This window comes from Hippopotamus amphibius, chromosome 3 (assembly GCF_030028045.1).
Source record: "Hippopotamus amphibius kiboko isolate mHipAmp2 chromosome 3, mHipAmp2.hap2, whole genome shotgun sequence".
NCBI classification, from domain to species: domain Eukaryota; kingdom Metazoa; phylum Chordata; class Mammalia; order Artiodactyla; family Hippopotamidae; genus Hippopotamus; species Hippopotamus amphibius.
Genome location: NC_080188.1, coordinates 12,921,443 through 12,934,802, shown reverse-complemented (window position 1 = coordinate 12,934,802; position 13,360 = coordinate 12,921,443). Strand labels below are relative to the sequence as shown.

Below are 13,360 nucleotides of genomic sequence, written 5' to 3'. Positions count from 1 at the left end.
ATGGGACTCTGTGCTTCTTGGACTTGGGTGGCTATTTCCTTTTCCATGTTAGGGAAGTTTTTGACTATAACCTTTTGAATGTTTTCTCAGATCCTTTCTCTTTCTCTTCTTCTGGGACCCCCAGAATTCAAATGTTGATGAGTTTAATATTGTCTCAGAGGTTTCTGTGACTGTCCTTAATTCCTTTCATTTTTTAATTTTATTTTGTTCTACAACACTTATTTCCTTTCTTCTAACTCCCAGCTCACTTATCTGTTCTTATTCCTCAGTTATTCTGCTTTTGATTCCTTCTATAGTCTTTTTTTGTTTCAGTTATTGCATGGTTCATCAGTGTTAGTTTGTTCTTTAATTCTTCTAGGTCCTTGTTAAACTTTTCTTGTAACTTCTCAATCCAAGCCTCCATTCTGTTTCTGAGATCATGGATCAAGTTTACTATCATTACTCTGAGTTCTTTTTCAGGTAGATTGCCTATTTCCTCTTCATCTATTGAATTTCAGATTTTTACCTTGCTCTTTCAACTGTAACATATTTTCTGTCATCTCATTTTTGCTGATGGGTGAGGCTCTGTTCCTGTGTTGCTGATTGTGTGGCCTGAGGCATCCAGCACTGGGACTTGCAGGCAGTTGGGTGAAGCAGGGTCTTAGTGCTGAGATGGGTACCTCTGGAAGAGCTCACAGGGATTACTATTTCCTGGGCCAGGAATTCTGTGGTAGCCCAGGGGCCTGGACTTGGTATTGACACCACAGTGACTCAGACTTTACTCCTAGCCAGAGAACCAACGCCCTGCAAGCTGCATGGTACATTAAATGAATAAATAAATAAATAAGATAGAAAGAAAAGAAAACAGACAGACAAAAGTCAAGACAACTAATAAAAACAAAATCAAGAAAAACAAAAGACCAAAAAAACAAAGAAAGCAAAAACCAAGAAAACAAGCAAACAAAAAAGCCCAAAAACCAAAACAAATAATGAAAACAAAATTTACAAAACAGAAAAGAAAAAAAAAAACAAAAGTAAAAAACAAACAGAACAAAGTACAAACACAGAAAATTGCCAATAGAGAAGATAAAAACAAAACAAAAACCCAACAAACACAATAAAAATTCAAAAAGAAATGAAACAAAACGAAAAAATGCAATAGAGGAAAGAAAACAAGAACAAAGAACAAAACAACAAAAAAGAAAAGTAGAAAAATAAAAAAATATATTAAAAATTTAAAATAAAAATAAAACAATGAAAGAAAACAACACACAAACATAAATTTCCCTGGGGCCTCCACTATCGTTGGCCTTGCCCCCATGGAGAGCCACAGCAAACACCCCCCTCCCCAGGAAGCCCTCAAAGACATCTAGGTAGGTGTCTGGACTTGCTGTGCCAATCCCACCTCTGTGTGTGTTTCTTCCACCAGTGTCTATTCTTGAAGCTTCCCCTGAGAACAAGTGCCCACAGGGATGACAGGGGTGCAGACATGGATGGGTTTGGCTGCCAGGAGCGGCACAGCTAGAGGAGGCTCTGGCAGGGGTAGTGTGCAGGTTGTCAGGACCCACTCTGCCCACAGAGACTATGTGTGTTTGTTGGGGGGAGAGGCTCTCAGGCCCACCACAGCTAGCACAGCAGGAGGGAGCCTTGCCAGGGTGGCACTCAGGCCCAGTGGGGCCAGTGCAAGTGGGGGAGTCTTTGGCTTGAGGGGCACTATTGCCCACAGAGGCTGAGGCTGGCAGTTGGAGAAGGGTTTTGCCATGTCGGCCTAACCACTTTTTTTTCTTTTTACTGTTTATCTATTATTTTTTTGGGTGTACACCAAGTTCAATCATCTGTTTTTATACACATATCCCCATATTCCCTCCCTTCCTCGACTCCCCTCCACCCTCCCCATCCCAGTCCTCTAAGGCATCATCCATCCTCAAGTTGAACTCCCTTTGTTATACAGCAACTTCCCACTGGCTATCTATTTTACACTCGGTAATACATATATGTCTATGCTATTCTCTCACTTCATCTCAGCTTCCCCTTCACTCCCCAACCCCACAGACCTCGAGTTCTCCAGTCCATTCCCTGCATCTGCGTCCTTGTTCTTGTCTTGTCACTGAGTTCATCAGTACCATTTTTAGATTCCATATATATGAGTTAGCATACAATATTTGTTTTTCTCTTTCTGGCTTACTTCACTCTGTATGAAAGACACTAGCTCTATCCACCTCATGACATATAGCTCCATCTCATCCCTTTTTATAGCTGAGTAATATTCCATTGTATATATATGCCACATCTTCTTTATCCATTCATTTGTTGATGGGCATTTTGGTTGCTTCCATGTCCTGGCTATTGTACATAGTGCTGCAATAAACATTATGGTACAATTTTCTTTTGGGATTATGGTTTTCTTTGGGTATATGCTCAGGAGTGGGATTACTGGATCATATGGTAGTTCTATTTGTAGTTTTTTAAGGAACTTCCAAACTGTTTCCCATAGTGGCTGTACCAACTTACATTCCCACCAACAGTGCAGGAGAGTTCCCTTTTCTCCACACCCTCTCCAACATTTGTGGTTTCCAGATTTTGTGGTGATGGTCTTTCTGATTGGTGTGGGGTGATACCTCATTGTGGCTTTGACTTGCATTTCTCTGTTGATGAGTGATGTTGAGCATCTTTTCATGTGTTTGTTGGCCATCTGTATGTCTTCTTTGGAGAAATGTCTATTGAGGTCTTCTGCCCATTTGTGGATTGGGTTATTTGCTTTTTTGGTATTAAGCTGCATGAGCTGCTTATATATTTCGGAGGTTAATCCTTTGTTCGTTGTTTCATAGGCAATTATTTTTTCCCATTCTGAGGGTTGCCTTTTAGTCTTGTTTATGGTTTCTTTTGCTGTGCAAAAGCTTTTAAGTTTCATGAGGTCCCATTCGTTTATTCTTGATTTTATTTCCATGATTCTAGGAGGTGGGTCCAAAAGGGTCTTGCTTTGATGGATGTCATAGAGTGTTCTGCCTATGTTTTCCTCTAGGAGTTTTATAGTGTCTGGCCTTACATGTAGGTTTTAATCCATTTTGAGTTTATTTTTGTGTATGGAAGTGTTCTAATTTCATTCTTTTATGTGTAGCTGTCCAATTTTCCCAGCACCACTTATTGAAGAGGCTGTCTTTCTTCCATTGTATATTCGTGCCTCCTTTGTCAAAGATAAGGTGCCCATATGTGTTTGGGCTTACTTCTGAGTTCTCTATTTTATTCCATTGATCTTCCTTTCTGCTTTTGTGCCAGTACCATACTGTCTTGATTTCTATGGCCTTGTAGTATAGTTTAAGTCAGGAAGCCTGATTCCACCAACTCCATTTTTCCTTCTCAAGATTGCTTTGGCTATTCAGGGTCTTTTGCGTTTCCATACAAATCATAAGATTTCTTGCTCTAGTTTTGTGAACAATGCCATTGGTAATTTGATCGGGATTGCATTGAATCTGTAAATTGCTTTGGGTAGTACAGTCATTTTCACGATGTTGATTCTTCCAATCCAGGAACATGGTATGTCCCTCCATGTGTTTGTGTCATCTTTGATTTCTTTCATCAGTGTCTTAAAGTTTTCTGCATATAGATCTTTTGCCTCCTTAGGCAGGTTTATTCCTAGGTATTTTATTCTTTTGGTTGCAATGGTGAATGGGAGAGTTTCCTTCATTTCTCTTTCTGCTCTTCCATTGTTAGTGTATAGGAATGCAAGAGATTTCTGTGCATTAATTTTGTATCCTGCTACTTTACTAAACTCATCAATGAGTGCTAGCAGTTTTCTGGTAGAGTCTTTAGGGTTTTCTATATATAATATCATGTCATCTGCAAAGAGTAACCATTTTACTTCTTCTTTTCCAATTTGGATTCCTTTGATTTCTTTTTCTTCTCTGATTGCTTCGGCCCCACCTCTTTTATGTCTCTCAACAATGGTGCCTTGCTTCTATGATGTCCCAGGCTTCCTCTGAAAACATTTCCAGCTATGGAACTCCTCATTGCCATTCCCTCAAGCTATATCCTCACCCATGACAGCTGACCTCTCCTTGGGTCCACTCTCCAAAAGCCACTTTCCAGCACCCGGACCTCCTCCACATCAGGAGACACACAACTCAAGCTGGGGTGCACAGGGGTGTAGCAGAAACCATGCACAGAGGCCTTATTCCATCCTGCCTTCCACAGACTAGCCAATGTGTTCCCCTGATCCCCCAAATGTCCCTCTCTGTCCCAGCTGATTCCCTCATTGTGAGGGGGCTTTCCTGAGTGTGGGAACCTCTCTCTCCTACAGCTCTCCCCCAGCTGTTCTGGTCCTGTTCCACTTTCTCTTTTCTTCTTTTTTTCTTTCTTTTATCCTACCTGGTTGTGTGGGGATTTTTCTTGTCCTTTAGGTGTCTGAGATCCTCCATTAGTGTTCACTAGGTGCTCTGTGAGAATTGTTCCATTTGTAGATGTATTCTTTTTAAAAAAATTATTTATTTATTGGCTGCATTGGGTCTTCATTGCTGCCTGCAGGCTTTCTCTAGTTGCAGCAAGCAGGGGCTACTCTTCATTGTGGTGTGAGGGTTTCTCATTGTGGTGGCTTCTCTTGTTGCAGAGCATGGGCTCTAGGCACACAGGCTTCAGTAGTTGTGGCATGCAGGCCCAATAATTGTGGCTTGCGGGCTCTAAAGCACAGGCTTGGTATTTATGGTGCATGTGCTTAATTGCTCCATGGTATGTGGGATCCTCCTATACCAGGGATTGAACCCATGTCCCCTGCATTGGCAGGCAGGTTCTTAATCACTGCACCACCAGGGAAGTCCCTGTAGATGTATTCTTGCTATACTTGTGAGAAGAAGTGAACTCCACATCCCCCTATTCCACCATCTTGACTCCTCCCCTCTATGATGTATATTTTAATGTATTATGACAGCATCACATGTTTAGACATATAGCTTTATTTTCAAACTTCAAATAATGCATTGAACATCTTTCTAGGTGGCTGATTTTGTTTATTTTTATTTCAGCTCATTTATTTTGTTCTATTCATTGATTCTCCTGTGATGTTAATTCTAAGAGAGTTTATACAGTTTTCTAGTATAATTTATATAGCTTAAGTAATGTTCACAGATGTTTAATTAGTTTCTGCAGAATCACTTACTTATTAAAAATATTAGAGAGTTGCTTACAAATCCCTTAGAACATTCAAATAATAAAGAGAATTTGAAATTTTCTGAAAATTTGTAAAATCCAAACAGAAATCTCAGTTGCAAAAAATGAACATATGTTTAAAGCATATTGCACTTATCTAACTGTGTGCATTTGTTAACCTAAATTGTTTTAAGAGAAGATGGTGCATTTTGTAAAAAATATGGCTAGAAATTCTTGTATGGACACTTCAGACAAAAATAAAACATAACCCAAGGCTTAAATAATCAAATATGCATTGTCATAAGACTAAAAATTGCCCTAACATTCCATACAATTTTAGCTTTCCTGTTGGGAACCACCAGTCAATGTTTCATATCAAGAAAAAAAAGAAAAAACATTAATTTCTATCTCAGATAATTCTTTCACTCCTTATTTCCGCTGGTAAGCATGTTCTTTGAAAAAATATATAACAGCTGTATTCAGATAGAATTCTCATACCATACAACTCACCCATTTATAGTTTACCATAAAATTTTTTTTCAGAATTGCAACCATCACCTCAATAAATTTTAGAACATGTTCATCGCTCCATACAAAGACACATATCCATTAGCGGTCACTTCCCACTTACCACCAACTGCCCAAGCCATAGCATTCACTAATCTACTTTCTATTTCTATGAATTTTCTTGTTCTAGACATTAAAAGGAGTTCTATTTCATTCTTTTTTATGGTTGAGTGAAGTAAGTCAGACGGAGAAAGACAAATATCATATAATACCACATATGTGGAATCTAAAAAAACGATACAAATGAACTTATTTACAAGGCAGAAATAGAATCACAGATGTAGAAAAATAAACTTATGGTTACAAGGTGGGGGGAGGGTGCTGGGAGGGATAAATTGGGAGACTGGGATTGACAAATACGCACTGGTATATATAAAATAGATAATTAATAAGGACCCATTGTATAGCTCAGGGAACTCTTGTCAATACTCTCTAATGACCTATATGGGAAAAGAATCTAAAAAAGAGTAGATATACGTATATGTATAACTGATACTTTGCTGTACAGCAGAAACTAACACAACATTGTAAATCAATGATACTCTAATAAAAGTTAAAAAATAAAAGCAAATGATAATAAATATATTACTTTATTTGTGAGGAGTAAAGATGCAAAAAGAAGATAAAAGGAGATGAAAATATGAAAGGAATTAGACAATATGTGGTGCTTTGTGGGTGGCTTATTTCACTTAGAAAGATGTTTCCAAGTTTCATCAATGTTGTAGTATATATCGGTACTTTATTCCTTTATATTGATGAATAATATTCCATTTTAGGGATATACCACATATTGATTGTCAGCACATTAGTTGATAGATATTTAGGTGGCTTCCACCTTGGAGCTATTATGAATAATATCATAAACATTCACGTAGAATTTATTGTGTGAATTTATGTCTTTGTTACTCTTGTGTATATATGTAGAATGAAATTGCTGGGACATGTAGTAACTATATTTTTATACTCTGAAGAAAATGTCAGACTATTTTCCAAGGGAGATTCATCATTTTATGTACAACAGTATATGATGGTTATGATTTTTCCACATTCTCACAAATGTTTGTAAATAGATTTTTTAAAATTAAAAAAAAAATTATAGCCATCCTAGTGGGTGCAAATCAGGACCTCATTGTGTTCATGACTTACCTTCCATTATTGGCTAACAATGTTGACCATCTTTTAATATGCTTATTGATCATTTGCATTTTTTTTTGAAGAAATGTTTATTCAGTTATTTTGCTCAATTTTTATTTGGGATATTTATATTTTTATTATTGAATTTTAAATGTTTTTCTATATTATAAACATAATTTTATTAGATATATAATTTATAAATATTTTATTTCATTCTGTGGGTTGGCTTTAAACTTTTTTGATGGTATCTTTTTGAATTGCATTGTTTTTCTTTTGTCACTTGTGCTTTTCATTTCATATTTAAGAAACCATTGAGCTAAACCTAGGTCACAAAAATTTATCCATATTTTCTTCTAAGAGTTTCTAAGTTTGAGCTCTTACATTTAGGACTATGATACATTTTCATTTAAATTTTGTATATGGTATGAGAAAGGCATCTGGTTTCTTTGATTTAATTAATTATTTAATGTGGGTATTGATGTAATGTAGATATCCAGTTTTGGCATGATTTGTTGAAAGGGCTATTAATCTTCTTCCTCCCATTTAATTGTCTTACCACCCTTGTCAAAAGTCAATTGACCATAGATATGATGTTTATTTCTGGATTATCAATTCTATTGTGTTAATCTATATGTTTGTATTTAAACTAGTGTCATGATGTATTTATTGTAGCTGGAAGTAATTTTTGAAATTGGGACTGGAGGTTTCCTAACTTTGTCCTTTTTTACAAAATTCTTTGACTAATCAGAATCCCTTTAATTATCATATTAATTTTAGTATTAGCTTGTCAAATATGCAAAGAAGCCAAGTGGTATTTTCATAGTGATTGGATTAAATCTGCAGTTCAATTTGTGGGATATTGTCTTAATATTATGACCTTTCTGATCTATGAACATAGGTGTCTTCTCCATTTATTTTGATATTTAATTTCTTACAACAGTGTTTTGTAAATTTTACAGTATAAGTTTTACAATCATTTGTTAAATATTTTATTCTTTTTGATGCCATAGTAAATTGAATAGTTTTCTAAATTTAATTTTCAGATTTTCATTGCTAAATGTGAAATAAAATTCAATTTTGCCTATTGATATTGTGTCTTACTGTCCTACTGTCATACAGAACTAGTCTATTAATTCTAATAGTTTATGAGGCTTCATTCAGTTTTTTTATATATGAACTCATATTATCTGCAAAAAGAGAGTTTCACCTCTTCCTTTCCAATCTGGATGCTTATTATTATTATTTTTTTCTTGTCTCATTTGTCTGGTCAGTATCTCCAGTAAAATGTTGCATGGAATGGGTAGAACATAAAATTTTGTATTATTTCAACTCATAAGGGGAAAGTATTCTGTCTTTGACCACGAAGTTTGATATTAGCTGTGAACTTTCTTAGATGCCTTTTATCTTTTGAGATTTCCTTCTATTCCTAGCTTGTTGAGTGGTTTTTTTCATGAAAGGGTTTTGGACATGTCAAGTGCTTTTTTTGCATCTATTTAGATGACCATAGGGTTTTCTTTTTTATTCTATTTATTTAGTGTATTATATTAATTGATATTCAGATTTTAAACCAAGCTTGCATTCTCAGGATAAATCCTACCTGTCCTTGATATATAACTCTTTTAATATATTGCTGGATTTGGTTTGCTAGTATGTTGTGAAGAGTTTTTGTATCAATATTCATAAGCTATATTGTTCTTTAGTTTTATTTTTTGTGTGATATCTTTGTCTAGTTTTGGTATTAGGATAATACTGACTCCATAGAATGAGTAAGAAAATATTCCATTTTCTTTATCTTTTTTATGAGTTTGTGAAAAAAAATGGCATTCATTTTTTAAATGTTTGGTAGAGTTCAAATTGGTGGGGGCTGGGGGGGTAGAGGAGTGCAGCAGCTGTTTCCCTCTCCAAAGGGTAAGTAGTAGTGATGGTTATTGGTTACCACAGTGACAAAAGCTGCTGGTTTCCTCTGTGAAGCAGGCTGCTGGGGTCTGTGCAGATACACACTACAAGGTTCTCCACTGTGAACGTTGCGGGGAGTCTGCAGCTCTCATGGGGACTGTTGAGGTCCTCAACAACAAAGCCTTCCAGAGTCCTCTGAAGAGTAGACCACTGGAGATCTTGAGGGCACCCACTATGTGCCTGATACGGATAGCCCCTGCCCTTCTTCTGTGTACTCGGCTGTCTCTAGACCTGTCTCTGCTAAGATGATCTCCTCTGTGATCTTTGTGTGCTTATCCCCCCCCCCCTTATTTTTTTGGCTGCACTGTGTTGCTGTAGTTTCTTAATTACACTCTTAATTAGACTCTTGACCCTGCTATTTCCTTCATGGATAGCTGTCTGAATGGTTTTTGTCAGGGGACTAAGTCTGTTATCTCCTACTTACCATCTTGCTAACATCACTCCTCTGAACATATTTTAAATGGCCCCTTTGAAGTCATTGTTTAATCTGACATCTTGGCCTTTTCACAGGCCAGTTTCTGTTTCCTGCTTTTTTCCCCATGTGTGTGGATTATGCTTTCCTGTTTCTTTGTGTGCCTTATAACTTTTTTGCCTAAAACTACATGTTTTAGACAATAAAATATAGCAACTTTGAATAATTATTTTCCCTGGATTTTTTGTTATTGTTGTTATATATTGTTGAATGAGTTGGCTGAACTATTTCAGTGATGTCTACTTCATAGCATTAAGACTCTGACATTAATTCTCAGAAGGCATATCCCTGGCATGTGTACAATCACATTGGGATGACAGTGATTTTTGTTCAGCTCTCTTTGATCCATTGCACTTTTTCTTTTCTCTCTGTTAAGTTGTTTGCCTGTCTTGGTATCACACCCAGCTGAAATGCTCCATTAACTTCTGGATGATTACTCTCTTGTTTTTGACTGTTCCATGAGGTACAAAATATTCTATCATCTGATTCAGGTAAATTCAGGCCCCTCTGTAGGGGTAGTTTTCTAAGGGCAGTCTTTAAGGTTTGTTCTCACCCCATGAGGACTCCTCTTAGCTGTTTATTTTCCTGGTTCTCTCTGTTAAATTAGGTGGCTTATGGTTTGGTTTGTTGTTCTTATGCTGCTACCAGCCTCATCTTCATTGCATACCACCCAAATCTCTACACTGAGTTGAAGAATGCCATAGTCTTATACTTTCTCACACTCAATTCCAAACAAAGTCAGTTATTTGGGAAGAGTTTGGAGCACTCTGTTTTTATGACCCACCTCTGCTACTGGTCAAAATCCAAGACACTTCTTTGGAACAGCAGGCAGATAATTAGCACAGGTTTTTGCAACTATCAAATTAATAGGACAAAAAAAGGTAACAAAAAAAGTAAAATTTTCACATCATTAAAAACAAAATTAAAAATTCAGAGGATAGTAGACTTACACAATATTTCATGTAAATATATGTGCAAATGTGTGTGTATACATATATGTATATATTAATTTGGGGTCAGAAATAAACTGGATTTTTTCATTCAAAACATAATACATGGGTTATTTATGAATATGCTTAACACAAGGAAATAAACTGTTTTTAATCCTAAAAAAAAATAATAGGAGTTGAGGACAACTGTTTGCATTTGATCAGTAATAATGTCCCATTGTTCATGAAACATGAATTATATTGGGGGGATGGAAACAGGAGATAAAAAGTGTACAAATATTTATTTTATAATATTTTAAATTCTGTAATATTTTATGTGGAGATGTACTATGAAGGAAAATAAAATGTGGTTGTCAGTTTGTGATTGGCCTCGAGTAGCGATAGCTTTGTTTTCGACAACAGATAAGGGAAAGATTTCCTGAGAAGATGTTTGAGCAAAGATGTACATAAACCATGTGAAGAGGTGAGGGAACATGCTCTCTGGAAAAGAAGAAGCAGAGGCAAAAATCCTGAACAGGAAAACTGATGAAAGAGTTTAGATTGTTCTAAGAACAGAAAAACATTCATTGTCATTTGAAAAGAATGAGCTCTCATTCCTCTTCACTTCCAAGGTGACTAAGAAAAGAAGGAACAATGGTTGTGCCAAAAAGGGCTGCGGCCATGTACAGCCTATTCGCTGCACCAAGTGTGCCTGATATATGTCCTAGGATAAGGTCATTAAGAAGTTGGTTATTTGTAGAGGCCACAGCTGTCAGGGACATTTCCAGGGTGTTTTGGCTGCCTATGTGCTTCCCAAGCTGTATGTGAAACTACATTACTGTGTAAGTTGTGCATTCACAGCAAGGTAGTCAGGAATTGTTCTAGGGAAGCTGGAAGGACTGGACACCTCCACCCTGATTTAGACCTGCAGGTGCTGCCCCATGACCTCTGCCAAAGACCATGTAAGGAACTAAGTCATTGAAGACTGGAGAAATACTATTCTCTGAAAAGACAATAAAATGGAAATTATATTTTAAAAAAAGGAAAATGAAAAGAGAGAGTGAGGAGTGGTTGTTTAGAGAGCTAAAAGGGATGCTAAGAGTCTGGGTGTCATGTTAAATGTCATGAAGAAGCCATTGGCAGGTTATAAGCAGGAGGATGATGCTATCTGATTTATAAAGGTGATGGCATAGGCATATTTATATTGTTAAATATCTCTTTGAATTTTGAGAGTGATATAACATTGATAAAGTGTAAGGCAAGTAAAAAAAACAACACTTGCATTGCTAAATGTAAATTGATGCAGCCACTATGGAAAACAGTTTTAAAAAATTAAAACTACAACAACTATATGAACCAGCAATTCTGATTCTGAGTATTTTTCTGAAAAAACAAAAAGGCTAGCTAAAAATGCTAGATACACCCTTATGTTCATTGCAGCATGATTTATAATAGCCAAGATATGGAAGCAACCTAAGTGTCCATTGATAGATGAATGGACAAAGATTTGGCATATATATATATACACAGACACACACACAATGGGATATTACTCAGCCATAATAAAGAATGTAATTTTGCCATTTGTGACAACATGGATGGACCTAGAGGATATTCTGCTAAGTGAAATATGTCAGAGAGAGAAAGACAAATATCATATATCACTTATATGTGGAATCTAAAACAAATAGATAAATAAAGGAATAAACATAACAAAATGTTACAGACTCACAGATACAAACAGTTGTTTGCCAGAGAGAGAGAAGTGTGTGTGTGTATGTGTGGGGGGATGAGTGAAATAGGTGGGGAGATTAAGGTGTACAAACTTCTAATTACAAAATAAGTGAGTAATGGGGATTAAATGTAAAGCATGGGGAATATAGGCAATTATATTCTAATGTCTTCATATGGTGACAGATGGTAACGACTTATCATGGTGATCATTTTGTAATCTATAGAAATACTGAATCACTATGTTGTGCACCTGGAACTAATATGTTTAGGTCAATTATACTTCAATTAAATTAATTCATAGACAGTGGGAGGAAATATATCAAATTGCTAATGGTGGTTATCTCTGGGGAGTGGGGATTATGAGTGATTAATATTTTTTACTTTAGGCTTTTATGTATTTCTTGTCATCTGCGATAAACATGTAATGTTCATAAAATTAGAAAGAAAAGAAAAAATGCCATTAAAAATGGAGAAAAAAAAAACGTGCAAAGATCATTGTCAGGAAAATGTAGTAATCCTAGCTAGCAAACTTTTGAAGAAATCATTATTAGAATTGGGTAAGGCCTTATTGGCATTCTATCAGCTTTGCTGCTAGAGGCTTTCTTATTTTCTACTTTTTACCTACATTTCTCCTTTGTTGTTATTTTTGAGCATTCTTAATTTCTGCCACTTGGCTGTTGTCTCAGTCTTTATTTTGCAATTACTCTTTATATGATTCATAATACACAAAATGATGACTGACTTTTTTCCCCAACATCTTTTTCACTCCTCTACATCCCACCACTGTGCTAATTTCCTACCATAAAAATCTCCCCAATTTCTTATATTGAAAGACATATGGTGATGTCTTGAATATAAACAGTGATGAATTTAAATTACCACCCACTTTAAAGTAGACTATTCTCCTTTTATTTTTAATTCTACATATATTGTACTTCAGAAACTTTATGAACAATCAGGCCCAGAAAATTTCAGAGGTCATAGTATAAAAACACAAACAGATAAACTAAATACACAACTGTAGGGCCTAACATTTAAAATATATATATATATATGATAATTCTATTTTTAGTTTTCTGAGAAACCTCTGCACTGTTTTCCATAGTGGCTTCACCAACTTACATTTCCACCAACAAAGTACGAGGGTTCCCTTTTCTCCACACCCTCTCCAGCATCTGTTATTTGCAGGCTTTTTAATGATGGCCATTTTGACTAGTGTGAGCTGGTACCTCATTGTGGTTTTTATTTGCATGTCTTTAATAGTTAGTGATGCAGAGCATCTTTTCATGTACCTACTGGCCATCTGTATATCTTCCTTGGAGAAATGTCTATTAAGATCTTTTGCCCATTTTTTGATTGGGTTATTTGTTTTTTTGTTGTTGAGTTGTATGAGCTGGTTTTATAGTTTGGAGATTAAGCCCTTGTCTATTGCATCATTTGCAAATTTTCT

General features: G+C 36.0%; 1 pseudogene; it reads left to right on the top strand.

Annotated features, from left to right (window-relative positions):
- Positions 1-11,142, top strand: part of LOC130848400 (40S ribosomal protein S26-like) — a 52,992-nt pseudogene extending 41,850 nt beyond the window's left edge.
- The last annotated feature ends 2,218 nt before the right edge of the window (positions 11,143-13,360 follow it).